The 20,599-nt window shown below is 35.9% G+C and overlaps 2 pseudogenes; both read right to left on the bottom strand.

The window, feature by feature from the left end:
* Nucleotides 1-1,933: 1,933 nt before the first annotated feature.
* LOC122748104 lies at nucleotides 1,934-6,574 on the bottom strand (annotated as a pseudogene).
* A 2,182-nt stretch (nucleotides 6,575-8,756) lies between these two features.
* Nucleotides 8,757-20,599, bottom strand: part of LOC122748115 — a 143,115-nt pseudogene continuing 131,272 nt past the window's right edge.

The raw sequence follows: 20,599 nt of genomic DNA on the forward strand, positions 1-20,599 counted from the left end.
ATTTTGGTAATTAAAATGCTTCATAATCTTCAAGGAATGTAACTGGGTTTTTGTTCATTTCACTTTTGTAAACAACATCTTACATACTAATTTAGCATTTTTCTGATATTTTCTACATATTTATTAGACAGAGAACAGCTCCACTGGAGGGTGGCTGTATTATTATCATGCCTGTTTTGTAACTGAAAGAATTAAGATATATCTAGATATTGGTATGTTTAAAGCCATATCCTGTACCATTGTCCCCAAAGTCCAAGTCCCTGATAGTTTTTTTTAATTGTGCAAGTCTTTTGTTTGTATGCTTGCTTTTTCATCACAAATATCATACCCTTTATTTGCTTGGAATTTGGCAACCATCATCATTTCCAATCCCAGCTCAAAAAAAATCATCCTAACCTTTTCCTTAAAATATGGTTTTCTGGCATAGAGGGAAAAAGGAATAACTTGGAGGGAATGAACACAGAGGTAAAAAAAGGCATAGGCTGAGGGTGCAGAGACTGAGGACCCCTGTTACTCTTCTATTCTATGATCTTAAAGCACCACCCAATATTCAAAGGTTGGGGTCATATGTGGAAACAATGGGGTAGTTAGGTAATATTCCTACCCCTTTTCAAAAGGGGATGCTCAGCCTTATTCAGCATCAAGAACTACATACCATCTACTTCCATTTCACACCTAAATAAGTAAACCCCATTCTCTTTGGGGACATGGTTCTGAAACTAGAGCATAGGACTCTCTCTACTATAGCATCCCTGAGGGGGGCAGGGAAGGAATCCTAGCCCCTTCAGGAACAAACTGTGGTTTTCAGGGGAGGTTCAAAGGCACTTGTCATTTCAGACCCAACAAGCCCCTTGAGGTCTTGAGCACATGGGGAATGTTTTTGTGTCTATGTGGGAGGGGTGATGGATGATAAGTGAATGGAAGGGGTACCACTATTCTGTGGTTGGGCATTAAATAGTCAACAGGAACCATTATGGGTCTTAAAAATTATGCCCTCTCTCTTCTAATTCCAATCCCTAATTAGTAAATTCCTTCTTCTAGATTCAAATTCTCCCCCCTCCTTCAGTCTAGTGAGTCACAATTTGCTCCCAGGGCTGCTGGCTTTTTCAAACTTCTAATTCTTTACCCATTATGAAATGTCCCCACAACTGAACATTGACTCTCTTTTACAGGAAGCTTCATTGCCATCAAATACCAGACCCCATGCCCTATCCACAGCACTGATAACTAAAGTCCTAACTAGCAGAATCATCCCACTTTGTTTCTGTGTCCTCAATGAGTGATCCTTCACCCTCTCCAGATGGTAATCAATTTCTCCTTTCTTCATTCACAAAAGAGCCCAGGAAGACAAATGGCTGGGCACATAAAGGGTGATTGGGAGTGTGCTGAAAGGACTGTGATAGAGCAGCTAGCATATGGCCAGTACCAGAGGCAAAAAGATTCCATAATCAACTGGAGGAAAGGATGAATGTCCCCTAATAAGTTCAGACTTTCAGTTGGGTTATCCCATGACTTGTTCCATTAATAATAAGTTATGGAGAATATGGGGGAGGGGGAGCTAGTCAGAGATGGAATTGGGAAACCCAAATAAAAGTCAAAATTGCTTAAATTTCCCTCCAAAAGATCTGGCAGGGGAAGAATGGAGAAGAGAAATACAGTTAGAACCAACACACTCAAAACCTAGCTAATGGTGTTGGGTTGCCCTGCCCCAACTGCCTCCCTGAGTATTTGAAGACTTGCACACCAGAGAGACAAGGGGTGAATAGTAATAAAATTGAAGTTATGGATTTGGAGATGGTAGGAAGCTGTCAAGGGCACCAAATTTGTAGGGAAGGTCACAGTGTATAGGTGTGCATGTGTGGATTCAGGTTTGGGAGGGGATTGACTCATTGATTGGGAGGGCTGAGAGCTCAGGAATCTCTCAAAGGTTGAATTAAAATCCCCACATATAGCAATCAGAGACCTGTAGCTGATCCTCTCCATTGATGAAGCCCATGGTACTGAGCTGCTCCATCTATTGGTGAAATCTAATCTCTGCTTCTGTACCTGAGGGTTTCCTTCACCTGGCAAAAGCTGAATCATCTGTTGTATAAGCTGTTGCTGAGGGATGGTAGTGCCCCTGCTGGAAAAAGGTACTAGATGGTGAGGATGGGGAAATAATAGGGATCTCTCGCTTGCTGCTAACCTCCTGCAGATGGAGGTGGGATGTGGGCCACCTTAAAGCTGTGGCACCTCTGCCAATAATGTCTGCAGCACATGTTGGCAGAGGCTTAATGGCCCAGGAATTGCTGAGAATTGATAGTGAGTCTGGGTTTTGCATATGCTATAAAAGATAGGGAGCTTGAACTGTAGTTGCTCCTGCCACTGGGTTCCTCCCTGCCAAAGGGAAATTCACCATCACCTGAGCGGCAAAGTGATGGTTCTGGGCAAGTGCCTGTATCATACTTTATATGTATGAGTCTCAAATTATGTTTTGTATCAGTCGGGGATTTCTCTGACATTTGCTGGAGAAGGCTCTGCATCTCAGGGCTATTAAACAAGCCTGATCCTAGACTAACTAATTACTCCCCAGAGGGTTGGAAAATAATGGGTGCCATGGTCCAGGCTGGTCCTCCCCAGTAGACTATAGGGACTGAGGGACTCCATGACTTAAGGGAGGGGCTCCTTAGTTAAAAGTCTAAAGAGGTTGGGAGGAGTAGCTATTGTCAGAAGTCCCCACCAGTGATGAAAAGTGATTGTGGCCAAAGATTCCCAGCAGCACTGAACATGAGTTTCTGGATATCTGTGAATATGTGACCCAAGGCATTATATTCTCCAGGAATATTCTCAAGGTTGCTCAGGGCCAGGTCCTGATTGTGTTTCATCTCTTGTGTCATGTTTGCGTTTTATCTGGTTCTATATACTACCTTGGGGCAGCTAGGTGGTGCAGTGGATAGAGCACTGGCCCTAGAGTCAGGAGTACCTGAGTTCAAATCCGGCCTCAGACACTTAACACTTACTAGCTGTGTGACCCTGGGCAAGTCACTTAACCCCAATTGCCTCACTAAAAAAAAAAAAAAACACATAAATAAATAAATAAAAACACTATATGCTACCTTATTAACTCCTGGTTATTGAGTATATTTCTCTCCATCAGCTGCAACAACTCTGATTTGGTCATGATAATGTATTGAACATCACGTTTGGAACAAGGGAGTTCTCCATGATCTGGAACAGTATCTCAGGTTTGGAAGCCAGCTGACTCTGCATCTGTTGCTAAAGCTCCATGAAATTGGCTGAGCCAAAACCTAGTTTGCCCAAACCTAGGATGCCCTAAAACCAGAAAGTATGGATGGATACAGGACCACTAGGAAGTCCATCTCCAGATGCCGGACTTGAACCATCTCCACTGTTGTTCTGATTTTCACTAGTAGCATCAGGGAAGTGCAGCTTGATGTGGATAGCTGGGCAGTGGCACAGATGAATTAGTCATGGGGGGTTGAAGCAAAAACAATATCAGGAGCAGTGGGAGCAGCAGCAGTAGCCACAACAGCAGAAACTGGATATTGGGCCTTCTTTGAGGTCTTGATTGCCAAATGGACAATGAACCCATTTTTTGACCCCATGATGATTTAATATGAGAATCTTGCCAGTGAAAATTAGGACAAGATGGTCTTATTGGGTCTTAAATCTCTGGGAGATCTCCTCTTTGAGCTTCTTCATTGTGGTTTGATCTCAAATCACAGTCTCTTCCTTATCCTTAGGTGTCTTAATGGTGACCTAGATCAAGGACCCTGGACTTGATTTAATTCGCCCTTTTGCCAGGGCCCCAGCACTACTTGGCTCTTGTATGCTGCCACAGTCTTTCCTGCCGCTCATACAAGTTTTTTAATGCATCCAAAAGTGGGTCTTTTATACACATCAAAAATATTATTCACTAAGAAGGCTCCTGAGTGGGCAAAAATATCTGATGCATTTGATTATATCTTTTAAACCCAGAAGAATTCATGCCATACACTTCTGCAAAGAAAGGAGCGAGGATTTTCAATCACTTTTCTTCATGTATTCTAATAAACTCCTTAGTAGAGGTACAAGAAGGAGGTCTATTAGGCTTTCTTTAAGGTAGTAATGAAATTTCCCTTGAAGAGTATATTTTGGTTACTGTACACTTTTAGGCATTCTATATGTTACAGACAGTATTTGTGGTAATGTAGCAGGTAGGCTGAAGGATTGAACATCTTCCTTAATCTTCTGCCTTTCCAATGCTGGCAGTAGTTCAGAACCAAAGAGTAGTCTGAGATTCTTCCTTTCCACTCTCACATTCAGCCCCCACTAATGTCAAATATGTTCTACACTTTTTTTTAACTAGCCTGATCCAAGTACCACACCAAACCCCTGGCTTAACTCATGGGCAAAACCAAGGATTCAGTCATTTTTAACTTCAAGATCATACACACACACACACACACAGAACCTAATAAATGTTTCTTTTCATCTTTTCTACTCTAAATTTTTGCCTTTGACCTGGTGAAGTAATGTCTGAACTGCCATACCCCCAAGACAATAAATATCTTTCCTAACCATTTTCATTCATAAAGATTTTTTTTTTTTAGGGCATTATATCCAACCTAGACTGCTTAATTACTTCTTTCCTGAAGATCAAAGTGGGCCTAGCCATTTATCTCATTCAAATCATTCCCTTTGTTCCACTCTGAATGCATTCATTTTTAAAGTTTTGTTTTCTCACCATTGCTCTTGACAGATATATATATATATGTGTGTGTGTGTGTGTTTATGTATATATGTATATATGTATGTGTGTATGTATGTATGTATGTATGTATAGATATGTATATACACATATATACACACATATATATCTATACATATACACACATACACAAACACACATATATATGTATATATCTTTTCCCCCCCCCAAAAAAAACAAGGGTTTTTAACCATTTTGTGATCATGGACACATTTATTTACCTAGTGAAGCCAATGGCCTTAATCTCAAAGTGATATTTTATTTGTTTCAATGAATCAAAATCCACTTTCTTATCCTCTCACTTGAACCCTCTCCATCCTCTTCAATTGATAGCAGAAGTTCTTTTCCTTTTTCTTTGATCCCTTTGGGACATAAACCTAGTAGTGGTCTTGCTGGGTATGCACAACTTGATAGCCCTTTAGCTATAATTTCAAAATGTTCTCCAAAATTATTGGACTAATTCACAACTCTAAGAACAGTGCAACAGGGTCCTGATTTTTACTCATTCCCTCTAGCATTTGTCATTTTCCTTTTCTGTCATGTTAACCAATCTGATAGGTGTGAGGTGGTACCTCAGAGTTGTTTTAATTTCTATTTCTCTTATCAGTAGATTAGATTAGAGCTTCTCAAATTTTTCACACTCAAGATCTCTTTTCACTGAAGAAATTTTTATACAACTCTGGGCATATAGGTATATAAAATAGGTATACCTAATAATTTACTGTTGCCGAATGATTTCTGACACCCACATTTGGTTAAGCAACCCCATATGGGGTCACAACCCACAGTTTAAGAAGCTAGGATTTAGATCACTCTCTTCTTGATATTTTCTTTTCTGTAGGTTTCATGACACCACTCTATTCTCATTCTTATCCAACCCATCTTACCTCACCTTTTCAGTCTTTTTCATTGAATCATCTTCCAGATTACACTTTCTAAACACAGATTTCACTTAGTCTTCTGTCCTGTTCTCTTCTCTGTTTATACTATTTCACTTGGTGATCTCTTCAGTTCACATGAATTTTCTCTATTCCATTGGCTTTCAAATCTACCTACCCTGCCCCAAACTCTCTGCTGACCTCCAGTCTCCTATTTCCGATTATCTTTGATATATCTTGACCTTGTGTCCAACGGAGATCTTAAACTTAACATATCCAAAACAGAACTCATTATCTTGCTCCTGGCTCCTTCTCTTCTAATTACCACAGTTTACCTAGAACTGACTGTTCCTCACCTACTCCCCTTCCCAAGCCAATGAATTACCTGGGGCTAACCAATCTTTGTCAATTCCAGACTCTTGATTGTCTTATGGATCTCCCCCAAACAAACTTATCCCTTCCCAAAGATTCCCCACCTTACTCTTTGGACTTTAGGTTATTATGTAAAAGGATCAATTTACATTAAGTAGTTTCTATTTAGAGTTAAGTAGCTTCTATACTTAACTCAAGGGCAGTCTCATATTTCCCTTTGTACTGTTACCCCATATAAACTCTGTCCTCAGTTTTCATCTTTGGGTATTCCTAGCACCTTGCTTTGCAATACTCCCAGTTATAGCTCCTTTACCCTGATTAAAGACCTCATTTCTCCTATATTGATTGTTTCACTAATTTTCAGGTTAACACTTCCCTATTACTGTAGAGAATTACATTGTCCTATTCTTTCAGGCTTGTAAACTAAGAATGATCCTGGATTCCTCACAATCTTCCACCTCCCCTTACCCTTATCCAAGCTGTTGCCAATGCCTGTAAATTTCACCTTTGCAACATGTCTCAAATATATCCTCTTGTCTCCTAACACTGACACCACTCTGCTGCAGGCCTTCATTACCTCATAACTATGCTACTGTAATCTCCTGCTAAGTGGTGTGCCTTCCTCATGTCTCTCCCAACTCCAATCTTGCCTTTGTTCAGCCAAGAAAGTGATTTTCCTAACATGAAGGTCTCATCCTATCACCTCTCCCATGCAATAAACCCCATTGCCTCTGCATTGCCTCCAGAACCAAATACAAAATGCTTTGTCATTCAAAGTCCTTCATAACCTAGTCACTTCTTACTTTTCCTTCTTCTTACACACCTTATTCCCTGCTATGTACTCTTCAATCTAGTGACACTGGCCTCCTGGCTATTCCAGGAATAAGACACTTTATCACCTCTAGGAATCTTCTCTGGATGGTCCCTTCCTTCATTTTTCACCTACTAAGTTCTCTAACTTTCTTTAATTCCCAAGTAAAAAAAAAAAACCTTTCTTTTACTTGAAGCCTTCCCCAATCCCTTTTTTTTTCATAGAAGAAACCACAACTTTATTGATAGAAATAGTACATTTAATCTTCTCTGAAACACTGAAAAAAAGTCATTGTTTTTAGCTTATTACATCATCAATCCCATAATAACATGTTGTTGTAGATGAAAGATGAAATGACAAAGGAAACAAAGTTTTGAGACTCTGAATATATGGATTTATTATTCAATGTATGACAATTGCATAACAAATTAAGACCAGTCTTTCCTCAGGTTGGTACTGGAACCTGAATACAGGGGGTAGAAAGGTTTTTTTGTTTTTGATGCATGAAAAAACAATAACCAAGATTGTAAAATAGGGAATATAATTAGGTAAACTGATTTCTATTTGGAAGAAAGAAAAGACTTTCCACTTTGGGAGGGAGATAAGTGAGTTTTGTTTGTTTGTTTGTTTGGTTGGCTTTTTGGTGGATCAATGAGGGTTAAATGATTTGCCGAGGGCCACAAAGGTGGTAAGTGTCAAGTGTCTGAGACAGGATTTGAACTCAGGTCCTCCTGAATCCAATGATGGTGCTTTATCCACTGTGCCACCTAGCTGCGCCTGAGATGAGTGAGTTTTGAGGGGGTCATAGGGGGAGAGCAAATGGATATGATTCCCTGAAAGTAGAAAAAGAAGTGCTCTCCCTCACTGTCAGTGACTGTATTCAATCAAAAGAATATGGAAATAATAAGTGATTGATCAATACTGGGCCCGTTTTCAGATCAGATATATAGGTTGTTTAGATGTATAATTGTGAGAAAACTCCCAGCAACCGTCCTTGAATCTTACTGGGTTTCTGGTCAGCATAGCCTAGGTACTTGGTTAAGGATCACTAGGCAACAGGGGGAGACGGTCCAGTTTCCCAGCCACATAGGGCCTTTGTTCAAACAATGCATGAGGTGGGGCAGCTAGGTGACAAAATGGATAAAACACTGGCCCTGGATTCAGAAGGACCTTAGTTCAAATCCGACCTCATACACTTGACACTTACTAGCTGTGTGACCTCGGGCAAGTCAGTTAACCCTCATTGCCTTGCAAAAACAAATGAACAAAAGAACATAAAAACAAACAAACAAAAACCAAACAACACATGAAAGTTTTCTCACAATTCCCATCATTAAGTAAAGTTTTCTCACAATATAGAAATTGGACTAGACCCATAATAGAATAGAAAGGAAACTGAGCTAGCTCCAAAATTGAGTCACAAGATGGAATTAGTGTGATTCATTCAATTCCAAGAATTCTCTCAATTTACAATATAATTACTGTTGTTTTTGAGGGTTCAGCCTTTACTCTGGATACATTGGCTTGGGACATTACCAATTATATGTCCTTAACTTCTACATGTATTTTATCAACCTCTTCCTCTTCAATTTATTTATTTATTTATTTTTATTTTAGGAGACAAAAAGTTTATTTTAAAACTGACAACATTTAGCAAAGGAAAAAAGATGCATTATTTTCCATTTTCTACAGAAATAAAAATAATTTATGGCTGTGCTTAGTATATACTCTGTTGCTAAAATATGTAAAACCAAATTAAGTGGAAATAAAGGATAGTCCATTCTACTTCTGTGCCACTCATAATCACTTAAATTGTACCATAAAGTACTGGAAGACAGCTGAATAGGAAGATTATAACTCTAGGGATGGTTGTTAATACATATTATTATATTATTAGAATTAAAGGAAAATAAAATATGTATACATATATAATTAACATGCAACATTAACTGTTATTTATGGAAATAGCATAAATTCAGTGTACACAATTTAAAAACAACAGTAAGGTTTTAGTCTAATCAGAGTATCATGGCATTTCACATGGCATGGAATTTTCTTTACCTTTTGAAATAAAACTTGGCAAAATTTGGTTAGTTGCTTTAAAAAGTATACTTGGATGGAGATGAAGGAAAACTGAGAAAATGCCATAAGGTTGCTTCCATCATTAATTTTTCCCAATTAAAAAAAATTATCATGACCAAAGTACCATAAACAAAAACCATTACATTAGTCTTGGAATTTAGAATCCGTTGTTAGAGTTTTGGAGTGGGGTATGAAATATAGATAACATATATGCTTAGCATTCATACTTTGTATCAATTTGTTTTATTTTTCTATGATGTCTATGATCTAAGAATGAGGATACCACTGACATAACTTGAAATCACTAGTTACTAAAATGACTTTGAGATGAACAATAAATAAAGGATTTGTGCAGTTTGCTTTAATAGGGGCGGGGAAATGAACAGTGCAATTTAAGAAAATATTAGTGCAGCAAATGAATTTAATATCCTCAAAAAGAAAAGTTAATCAAACTTGTCTTTAATGCTCAAGATAACACAGGTACCACAGGTTTTCTATCCATTTGAACATGAGCTATTTAATGCCATCTTAAAACAATTTCAAACTTGAACTGCAACTTACTCAATTTTCAACATTTGGAAAAACCCACACAACATATAAGTAACACAGGTAGTAAATTCTAATAACAGAAATATCTGTAAGAAATATTAACACTAGAAGTGTTCCACATTCCAGGTGACTACAACATTGACTAGTAATGAAAAGATCTATCTACTTATTTATTTTTAGTGTATTTTTTTATGGATTTGGAATTTGTATATTTTTCTTTATGTTTGAACTTTATTTTTTTTTTCAGTAGCAGAGATATTCCTGCTAAGAGATACTTAATCTTGGCTTCCCCAAAGACTGTATAGTTATCTGAAGCTGGGTTCTTGTAGATTTCTGACTTTGTGATGACAAAGGGGATATGCTCAGATGTCCAGATGGTGACTCTAGTAACCTCTGTCATTTGATGAAATCCCAGTTTCAATGTAGCCTCTTTGCCTGCTTTTCACTTAGTCTCTGTATTATTTTACTGACTACTTCCTCCTTCATCTCTGTGGTACTGTCAGATGGACTTGTTTCATGTTTAACTGGTAGAATCCTGTTCTTCAAGCTCTAGTACTAATTCAGCATTTTCAAATTCTATTCCAGATCCTTTCTTAGCCTGTGGCTGTGCAATTCTTGCTCTATGGCTGGAATGGTTTCTGCTTCTTCACCAGATATTTTGGAAGGGGAGCAAAGCTACAAGATGGCTGCTTCTTCATGCTCTTAAGTCCACTGCCTTCCCTTGGTTAATTGCTTTTTGTTTATGCAGTATATAGCTTGCTTTGTGTGTATATATACATTTATATGTATATGTGTTTATGAATATGTATATGTGTTTATAAGCTATTTGAGGGCAGAGACATTATTTTTGGCCTCTTTTTGTATTCCCTGGGCTTAGGATAAGTTTTGGCATATGGCATGTGTTGAATAAAAGTTTATTGATTAATTGATATCCTTCCTTCAAATCATCCATTGTATTTCTCTTCCTCTCTCTAATTTTTTCAAAGTCCATATTTTCCTCTATAGCAATAGACTCAGTATTACTCTGTAAATGGTTCTTGACTATAAGGCCAAGTCCTTTACCTTCTGGCATATTATGGTGGTAATTAAATTATAAGTGATCCTAACTGTAGCTCTTTAGTACTTGAATTCTTTCTTTCTGGCTACTTGTGTTATGATGGAGAGTATGCTATTAGGGATCACAAGATTGAGTTTGGATGCCAACTCTGTTACTGCTTATCTATGAGAATTTGCAAAAATCATTTCACCTCAGGTCTTTTTTTTTCCGCTACAAAATGAGGGTCTTCTACCTGATGAAGTCTAAGGTATTTTCCAACTCTAAATTTATGAGCTTATGGTTTTCATTGCACTTCCTCATACAAAAGTCAGGAATGAGGGGCACCTAGGTGGCACAGTGGATAAAGCAATGGCCCTGGATTCAGGAGGACCTGAGTTCAAATCTGGACTCAGACACTAGCTGTGTGATCATGGGCAAGTCACTTAATCCTCATTGCCCTGCAAAAAGGAAAAAAAAATGTCAGGAATGGAAATGTATCACAGTTGATTTATGCAAACCATATAGCATTCCATTATATTTTTCGTTACTTCCAATTTTAATTAATCCAGGACAGTGATTTTCCATGGGTTGTAGTAACCTGGATTATTTTGTGTCAAAATTAGGAAGTTTGCAATCATTGAAATGATAGAACCATTTCTGAAAGACAATCCAACTTCAACTTCTCCTTCTGGCCTAGGCATAGAATTTAAAGTACCATTCCCAGTCACATGCACTGATTAATTAGTTTTATGGCTAACTTTCTGGTTTGTATGTCATAATATGGGAGATATGAATATTTTGTTTTCACTTTGTTCAGTGGGAATAATTAGTTTGATCTGCATTATGGTGGCAGTCATACTAACTTAAAATATTCATATTTTTAAAACAATAGCAAAACTAAAAGTGCCTTTTACCTAAAAAAAATATTTTTGGACACAATGAGAATCATAGAGTGGTATAAAAATCAGATTCTGATCCAATAATGATTTCTGTTTACATTCTGTCTTCTATATCTCTCTGTAACCTTGACTCTTTGTATGGATGCCATGACAATGTGTGATTCACTCTAGCAAACGTTGCAGTGGGTGGCAAGAGTAAAAAGGGATAGCTATGCAGAAATTATGTTTGAGGCCTAGTGTTTTGGAAAGGGTGCCTTTGCCTAGTTTTTTGGTTTAACACTTTTATTTTGAAATTTTCTCATGATATCCATATCACTCAAGCTACCTTAATCTTATTTAGTTTATTTCTAAGTTCAATATTAGACTTCCAGAATTACTTCAGTAAAAATTTGATATCATTGATTAATGTATTCAATAACCAAGACTACTAAATAAATAAGTGAATCAAGATTCTTTTGGTGTATTATAAGTGTTAACATAATAAAACCAGTGGCTTTGCCAGAATCCTAGTTATGAAATTTAAGTTGTGTGAATATTCAAATACATTTTTATTTGCCCATCAGCTGAATACCTTAAACAAATGTTTAACTGACAACTGAACACATTTCTAAGTAATGTTCTTTTTGCTTGCATCCTTCGGATGTGTCAGTACTTCATCTTTCACCATGCAACATTTGTGTCTATATGATACATTTAGAAACTAAGAAAACATAATCATGAAGCAATTTTATTCATGCTTAATCACAGAAGCCTAATTCCAGCCTGCAGAGTATCTCAAAATGTAACTATTACTATTTCTAAGCCCTCCTTAAGCAATCATTATTAGCTTCCTCTTGGGATAGTATGCCTTTATATCCATTAATGTCAGTTATATGCTTTTATGTCTCTAGTATCTCTAGTTTGGATTATAATATATTCTGTTTGATTAGATGGTATTTTGAAAAGCAAACAATCTTATTTCTTATTGGAATTATTCTTCAAAATTATTATAGACATTAAAATAAAGCCTATAATTTTTGAGATATAAAAGATTATATTCTGTTCCATTTTATATGTTTATAAGTTTTAATATGCTCTCAAGTAATTACTTTATAGGAAAATTGGATTGCTAGATATTGAATAGAATAGGCTTTTTCATCAGTAGACCAGTCAAAAATATGGGGTGATAGGACTCTTTTCTTGGTTTCTTAAATATGTTTTTTTCCAACTGATCAGGATATTGAGTATCTCCACTGTTAACAGTAATATTTTTATCTGTAAAATAATTTACACTGTTATTAGCATTGATTTCATTGCCTATTTTACATACCATTGGCTAGATTAAATAGTTAAATATTGCCTGTTTGAGTGTTCATGCAACATGTGCACTTACTATATGTATATATGAATAAGTAGAAATATATATATTATACAGACTTGGAGGTAGCCCCATTTCCTGTTTTTAGTCAATTTTTTATTATGTATTAATTCATTAAACCAGACAGGATAAATAAAAATGATTCAATTTCCAAAATATGTTTTTCAAAGCTATGGCATATAGTGGAAAGGAAAATTGTGCTTGAAATCATGAAAGCTAAATTCTTATCTGATATCTGCCATTTACTTTCTTTGCAACCTTGGGAAAGTTCTTTAACTTAATTGAGCCTCATTTTACTCATATATAAAATGAAGTTGAGGGATAGGTAAGAGGTTCAGTGGATATTTTACACAAACCTCTCCAATGAGAAATATCAGCTGGATGAATTATGTCTTAGATATCAAAAGAAAATAAAGATGAATTCTCCAGATTAAGAGACAAAAACTACACAAGGTAAAAACCTCATGAATAAAATCATGAAAGAAAAATACTTAGAGTTCTTACTCAGCCTAATTTATACTATTGGCTAGAATAAGTACTGAAACAAACTTTATAAAATGGTGCTTAGGGTTCAAAAGTTCCTGAAAGTGAATCAACTTTAAACCCTTTCTGTATATACATTAGTACAAATGGAATACAAGGACTCTGCCCAGTCATCCAGAGAAAAAGAAGAGGAACTGGAAGTGAGGAACAGAATACATGGCACACTGAATTTGCTAGAGAGGAAAGAACTATTGGTAAAGAGGAAAAGAATAAACAAACAAACAAACAAAAAAACCCCAAAACAAACAAATAACAAAACCTCAAAACAAAACAAAACAAAAGAGATGGGTAAACTCCTTTCCCAGTGTAGTTTATTCAGAGTTGGGGTTTGAGACTCCAGAAAGCCCACAATGAAGTTCCTGAAGACAACTAACCTGATTGGTTTATACTATAATGAAAGGGGAAGAAACAAAAAGTAAAAATAAAAGAGAAAGAGTGACATCTATCTAGAAGAAGCAGATTAAGCCTAAAAAGCAAAATTTCAAAAGGAAAAAGATATATAAGTATACATCTAGATATTTAACAGATAAATTACTCATAACGTAGGAAAAATGAATTAAAACAAAAAAAGAAAAGAAAGGAGTGGATGAATAAATTAACCAAAAAATATTTCTTAAGTGCCTAGTAAAGGCCAGGTACAATAGTAACTATATTAAACCTAATTGCAAGATATTTATATGAACAGGGATAGTTTTAGAAAATGTGGGAACCAATTTTTAATTGGGGAGTGTTAGCTAAGTGGCTCGCCTCAATATTGGGGCAAGGAAGGAGACCGACAGCCTCCCTCAAAACAGAACAGTATTTATTTTAACAAGAATGAACTTAAAAAAAAAAACAGAAACAGGATCAGTAGGATCAAGGGAAAGGAAATAAAATGGGGAAAGGGAAATTATAATACCTGAAAAACACCACCGCCCAGGAATCAGCTGAAAATACATAGCCCCGTTCCTTCCAATCATTATAATTTTGCCAGGCTCATGTAGGCGAGTGGTGATGACATGAGGTGCCAGTGCCATTGGGATGGCTACAACCAGTCAGTGGAGCACCATGCTGTTTGCGGAGCTCCAGTGCCAGTGCCATGGCAATTTGTGGGTTGAGCACTGTGCGGTTTAGATGCCGTGGTTTTGTTTTTGTTTTTTGAAATTCTAGCCAAAAGATGGTTTCATAAAAACCTCAAATAACAATTAATTCTTTACAAAAGGAAAAGGTACCAAAAATTTCTAGAGGATAAAATGGGTCCAAAAAATCATGGAACAAAATCCAATAACTACAGAAAGTCTCAAAAGTAAAATAAAAGTTTTTTTTTTTAAATAATGAAATATTAATGAAAATAGGACAGAAATCAGAGCCCTCTTTATAGAAATAAAGAAGATAAGGAATGCAACAGTAAGAATAGAAATTATATTTGAGTATCTACAAAAATAGAGTCCTAAAAAGAGAATTATTGACTTGTAATACAAAAGTAAAGAAGTAGAAGAAAAATTGCTAAAACAAAAATAAAATGCAATATTAAATTAATATATCAATTCCATACTACCCACAGTGATTCATCTTGAATAGAGGATGCAAAGAAATAATTAATAGATCAAAATAATGAATACTGGAAAATTGAACTTATTTATCGATAAAAAGTGGACTTTTAACAAATGAGAGGCATAAAACAAAACAAACAAAACATGTCATAAGAATGTTCAAGTTGCAAAAACTCCAAATAAATGTACCAAAAAAATGGTAAAAGTACAATTCTCACAAAAATACTAAGTACTTAGTACTTACTTTTATTGGTAAAATGTTTAAAGGAAAATAAGTGAACTGAGAAGTGAAAGAAAGAACAGAGTGATCAACAAGGATAAAAATAATTCAAGAGACAAAAGATAGGAAGCAAATTTAAAATATTGGGGCAAGGCAACTAGGAAGCCATGAATCAATGATCTGTGGACTGAATTCCATGTTTCCCTATTAGTGTAAGCGAATCAACATTTCTGAGGAAGAGATATCACTGTCAGCAATTATATAAATGTGGAAGAAGAGATGACTTCAAGGGGAGGTAGTAATATATCCCCAAGAAATCCATAGATTAACAATAAGGTAGTAGCAAATATTTATCATCACAATTTTGATAACTGTGAAAAAAAGATAAAGGTATGGTAGTAAGAAGAGACAAAGAGGGTGGGAGAAGAAATAGAATCACTAATGGAACTAAAAGTAAAAGGTGCCATTTAAATTTATTCCCTCTGGGAGGAGAGGTGTATATTTGTGATAAAACTATATGTGTGTGTGTGTGTGTATATATGTATATATGTATATATATATATATATGTGTGTGTGTGTGTGTATGTATGTATGTATATAAAATATATATATTTAAATTATGTATGACAGTCTAAAATTTTTAACTTTCAAATTTCTAGCTCCCTTCTACCCATCCTCCATCGATTGAGAAGGTAAACAGTATATCTATTACACTTTGCAGTCATGCAAAATTTATTTCCATATGAACCATGTTTTTTAAAAAAATTAAAAGCAAGAAACACGAAAAAGTGGGAAAACTATATTTCACATGGCACTCAAAGTTCAACAGAATCATGGATTCTTTGAAGAAAACTTGGATCATTAACAGGATAATTTCAGAAAGGGTTGGAAAGACTTATATGAACTGACATATAGTGAAGTGAGCAGAACCAAGAGAACACTGTGCAGGGACAGCAATATTGTTTGTTGAAGAATAGTGAAAGACTTAACTATCCTCTGTAATAGAATAATCCAAGATAATCCAAAAGGATGAATTATGAAACATACTATCTACCAATATGACAATGTTTTACATAATTACAGATGTATATTCCATATCTGATTGCTTGCTGCCTCAGGGAGGGGAAAGGGGAAGTAAGAATAAAATTTTGGAACTCAGACTTATAAATAAAAAAATGTTCTTTCCTGGGTGATTATCATTACAATATCACTGTTGCTATGTACAATGTTCTCCTGGTTCTGTTCTCTCTCTCTTTTTTTTTTTTTGCATGAATTCATATATGCCTTCCCAGTTTTTTTAAACTGCTCTGCATCTCATATTCTATAGCTCAAAGGTATTCCATCATAATCATATTCCACAATGTTTAGCCATTCCTCAATTGATTGGTGTTCCATCAATGTCTAATTTTTTGCCACTATAAAAAGAATTGTTATAAATGTTTTTCTACCTATAGTTCATTTCTCCCCCTTTTTCTTTAAACTCATTGGGGTATAGACCTAATAGTGATATTACTGGGTCAAAGGGTATGCACAATTTTATATTCATTTGGGCATATTTCCAAATCGTTCTCCAGAATGGTTGGAGTGGTTCACTACTCCATCAACAATGGATTAATGTACCCATTAATTATGAGTGACCAAAAGTAATATCCACCTGCACAGAGAATTGATGAACTCTGAGTATAGATTGACACATACTTTTTTTCACTTTACTTTTCCCCCTTTTTTTCCACAAAACAGATAAAGTAGGAGTATTTTCATCACTCTACATATGTAATTTATATCACATTGCTTTGCCTTCTTGATGGGGGGGAGGGTTAGAATTTGAAAGTCGATTTTTAAAAATTAACATTAAAATAAATAAATATTTAATGGAATTGGAAAAGAACAAATTAAATAAATCACAATAAAACATTAAAAAATAAGTTTTGAAGGATAAACTCAACCCATATCATGAATTTATTTAAAAGCCAGATAATTTTCTATTTTATCCTTGAGGAAACTGGGAGTTAATGGGGCTTTTTTGATTGTAGGAGTTACCAAGTCAGAGATTTCCTTAAAAAAATTATACACACACATGTATGTACATATAAATACATAAATATACACCATATATCTATACACACATGCACACACACACATTTTGTAGAGAGATGATAGCGGAGTAGGGAGAATTCATGTCTATTTCATTAGTTCTAGGGGAACAAATGCTAAATTTTAACTATTTGAATGGAGAAAATAAGTGAGATATGTTATAAAATTAAAATTGACAAGACTTAGAAACTGTTCAGATATGAAGGATAGAGAAGAGCATGTAGGATGTCTTCAAAATTGAGATGATAGGAAAATAAATGAAAGGATAATGGAAACCTCAACAAAAATGCTGGGTTGTTGACCTTTGTGCTTGAAAGAGAGCAAAATGGGGGCAGCTAGGTGGCGCTGTGGATAGAGCACCAGCCGTGGATTCAGGAGTACCTGAGTTCAAATCCGGTCTCAGACAGTTAACACTTGCTAGCTGTGTGACCCTGGGCAAGTCACTTAACCCCAATTGCCTCACTAAAAAAAAAAAAAAAGAAAGAAAAAAAAAAGAAAGAGACCAAAATGACATCACTATGTTGGGCTTGAGGTATAGTGTGTTCAAACTTTGACTGATCAGACTAAAAATCAGCTCAAAAGGCTCTAGCACAGTTTGGGCATAAATAGTCCACAGGAACACTTGGAGTGGAGATGTCTCTAAATTTGTGCATCTTATATTTATTTTGAGCTACTGTAATCCTGCTTTGTTTATACAGTATATTGCCTTCTTTAATGAAGGCTTGCCATACTGGGCAGTCCTGTGCTACTGTCTCTCATTACACAATTGATTATAAAATTCTTCAGAGAGATAGACATTGAAAGTGTCCTTGTATCACTTTTTCTGTCCACTTGTCCTTGTGAGTTCTCTATAAAATAGTCTTTTAGGCAAACATACATCTGGCATTTGAACAATTTAAGGGGATTGATTGGATTAAGATTGATCGAATTAACTCTGCTGATTGACTCACTTGAGTTTGACTTGATTGAAATCACACCTACCTGAGATGCTGGCTCTCAGGGGGTGGGTTCTCTAACTTCAGCACATTCTGCTCATGGACCACCCTCAAGTCTAGCCAATTAGTTTGAAGCACTGTGTAAAGACCACCTCTCCTCCAGACACAGAGACTGCTTCCACTTGGAGTTTGGGTCTCAGACAGGCTCGTGGTGGAGAACTTGGAGGAAGAAGCAGGCCAGGCTGCAGCTCTAGGCTAGATAGGCCTTTTCTTAATTTTCTGAACCAGGTGTTCACTTTTACTAATACTTGGTTTGCCTTAATAAATGCTTAATGCCCCCAAACTGGTGCTAAAGCTTCTGATTTATAAGTAACAAATATATTAGAAACCCCAGCTAATTTTCCCTCAACTTGGGACAGAAATAAGGCAAACACATTAAATTTTACACATCACAGTTTAAAGGGTGCAGCAGTAGCTGATGGAGAACCTGTTTTTCTTGATGTCAGTCCAAAATAAACACAAGCAGCAGAGAAACAATCAATAGTCTCTTGCATCTTAGTCTCAGAAGGCTGCATTGAGTGCATAATAATCCATGAAGAAAAGGTCACACACCAACTTTCCTTCCACTTTAATCTTGGTTTACAGCCTTTTCAAGTTAAAACATCACTGCAGTCGCTGACCTTGATGCCATGTCCATGTTCATTGAAAACTTCTGAAACATCACTGAAAACATAATGCTAAAAAAGCATGGGAGCAAACATACAGCCCTACTTCATTTTATTGGTGGGTAGAAAAGTATCATTCATTATTCAGATCTCGTACAAGATGTAATCATGAAACTGAAGTACAATATTCATGAACTTCTCTAGGCAACTGGATTTTGCCATGATCTTCCCTAAGTCCTCCCACCTGACAATCTTGAAGGCTTTGCTTGGTCAGATCAAGAAATGCTATGTACAAACTTCTGTTCTGCTCCTGGCATTTCTTTTGGCAATTTAGGCAGCAAAACCATATGGACCACTTCTCAGCCCTTTTAGAAGTCATATTGACTCTTGGGTAGATAAAGATTTTCCAGGTGAAGAAGTAGTACATTAAGGAGAACTCTGGCAAAAATCTTGTTGGCTTTGGCTAAGTGAAAGTCATCCTCCTCTGTCCCCCTGTGATTTACACCGTAAAAACTACAGAAATAGCAAATTTACTAAAAGAGAAGGATTTGTAAGGAATCATAGACTCTAGAGTTCTCCACAAACTTGTTGGCCTTTGCTAATCTAGTGTTAGAAGGGGCCTCGGCACCAATAACCCAAAGACATAAATTTAAAATATGTGTGCATATAAGCATATAAGTATATTTCTACTAAGGTCTCAATCATCAGGGGTCAGGCAAGTCAGTTAAAATCTAAACCTAGAAGGGAACTCAGAGGCCATCTAATCTAACCTTTTATGGATGAGGAACCTGAAGCCTAAGGAGAGAAAATTATTTACCCAAGGTCACAGAAGGAGGTGGTGGGAGGTTTGGAATTTAAATTCAATTCATCTGTCCCCAGATGTTAGTGTCCCTTTTCCTTTGACCTTTAAGTATTTTATCATATCTGAAAGCAGAAAAATTGCTGGCTGTCCTGACATTGGAAGCTATCCCTACATTGGCAATCTCTGTGAAAACACCATCTCTCTAAGATTCTGGGAATGTATCCCAACAGGCATATTCCCTGCATTAGTAACCAGTCTTTTCTTGGCTTAAATATGACAGATACTGAAGAAATATTTGTTTAATGAACATTTACTGAATAGACTATTCAATCAAGTCAAAATGGTTCTTTCTGAAGGTATGGTGTATGTAGATTCCAATTTTAAAAATTAACCTTTAACTTGTTCTTCCATATTATATTGAACAGAGGATCTATTTTGCCTAATAGAGAACAAAAGTAGAGTTATGTGTCAAGAAAGTATACATACAGTTTTTTTTAGATACTGTTGTTCCAATTTGTATTTTATATTGCAGCTATAGCATTTGGGGTTTTTTTGGTGATTTTCAAGAGAAAGAACTATCTTCCTAGTTCATCCTTGTTCTTATATTGTCTTAAGAAATTCTCTCATTTTGTGTTCTGGAAGTATCAGGTTACTCTATGTGGGGATATTTTCCATGTAGCAAAAATGCAATAAATAATAAATTAATGTTGTTGGAAAAACACAAAAGGAAAACATTTTCACTTTCTTTTCATATAAAAGTGTATATTCATTTAATGCCTTATTAAAATATTACATAATTTAAATTTTACCTTTGCATCTACTTTTCTTTGATGAAACATATAAAAGTATAATTTTTGCTGAATTTGGAGTGATCTGACCTGAGTTCAAGTCTCATATCTGTCATTTAATAGTGTAAGTTTGGGAAACTGATTCCATAAAGTGGAAATTGCTTTCTTCATCTCTAAAATGAGCAATTTGTACCAGCTGATTTTTCATTTCCTTCCAGTTCTATAATTCTGTGAATGGAAGCATCTTGTACAGACCACTCAGTCAGATTTAACGTTTCTATCACCT

This window comes from Dromiciops gliroides, chromosome 1 (genome assembly GCF_019393635.1).
Source record: "Dromiciops gliroides isolate mDroGli1 chromosome 1, mDroGli1.pri, whole genome shotgun sequence".
Lineage (NCBI taxonomy): Eukaryota > Metazoa > Chordata > Mammalia > Microbiotheria > Microbiotheriidae > Dromiciops > Dromiciops gliroides.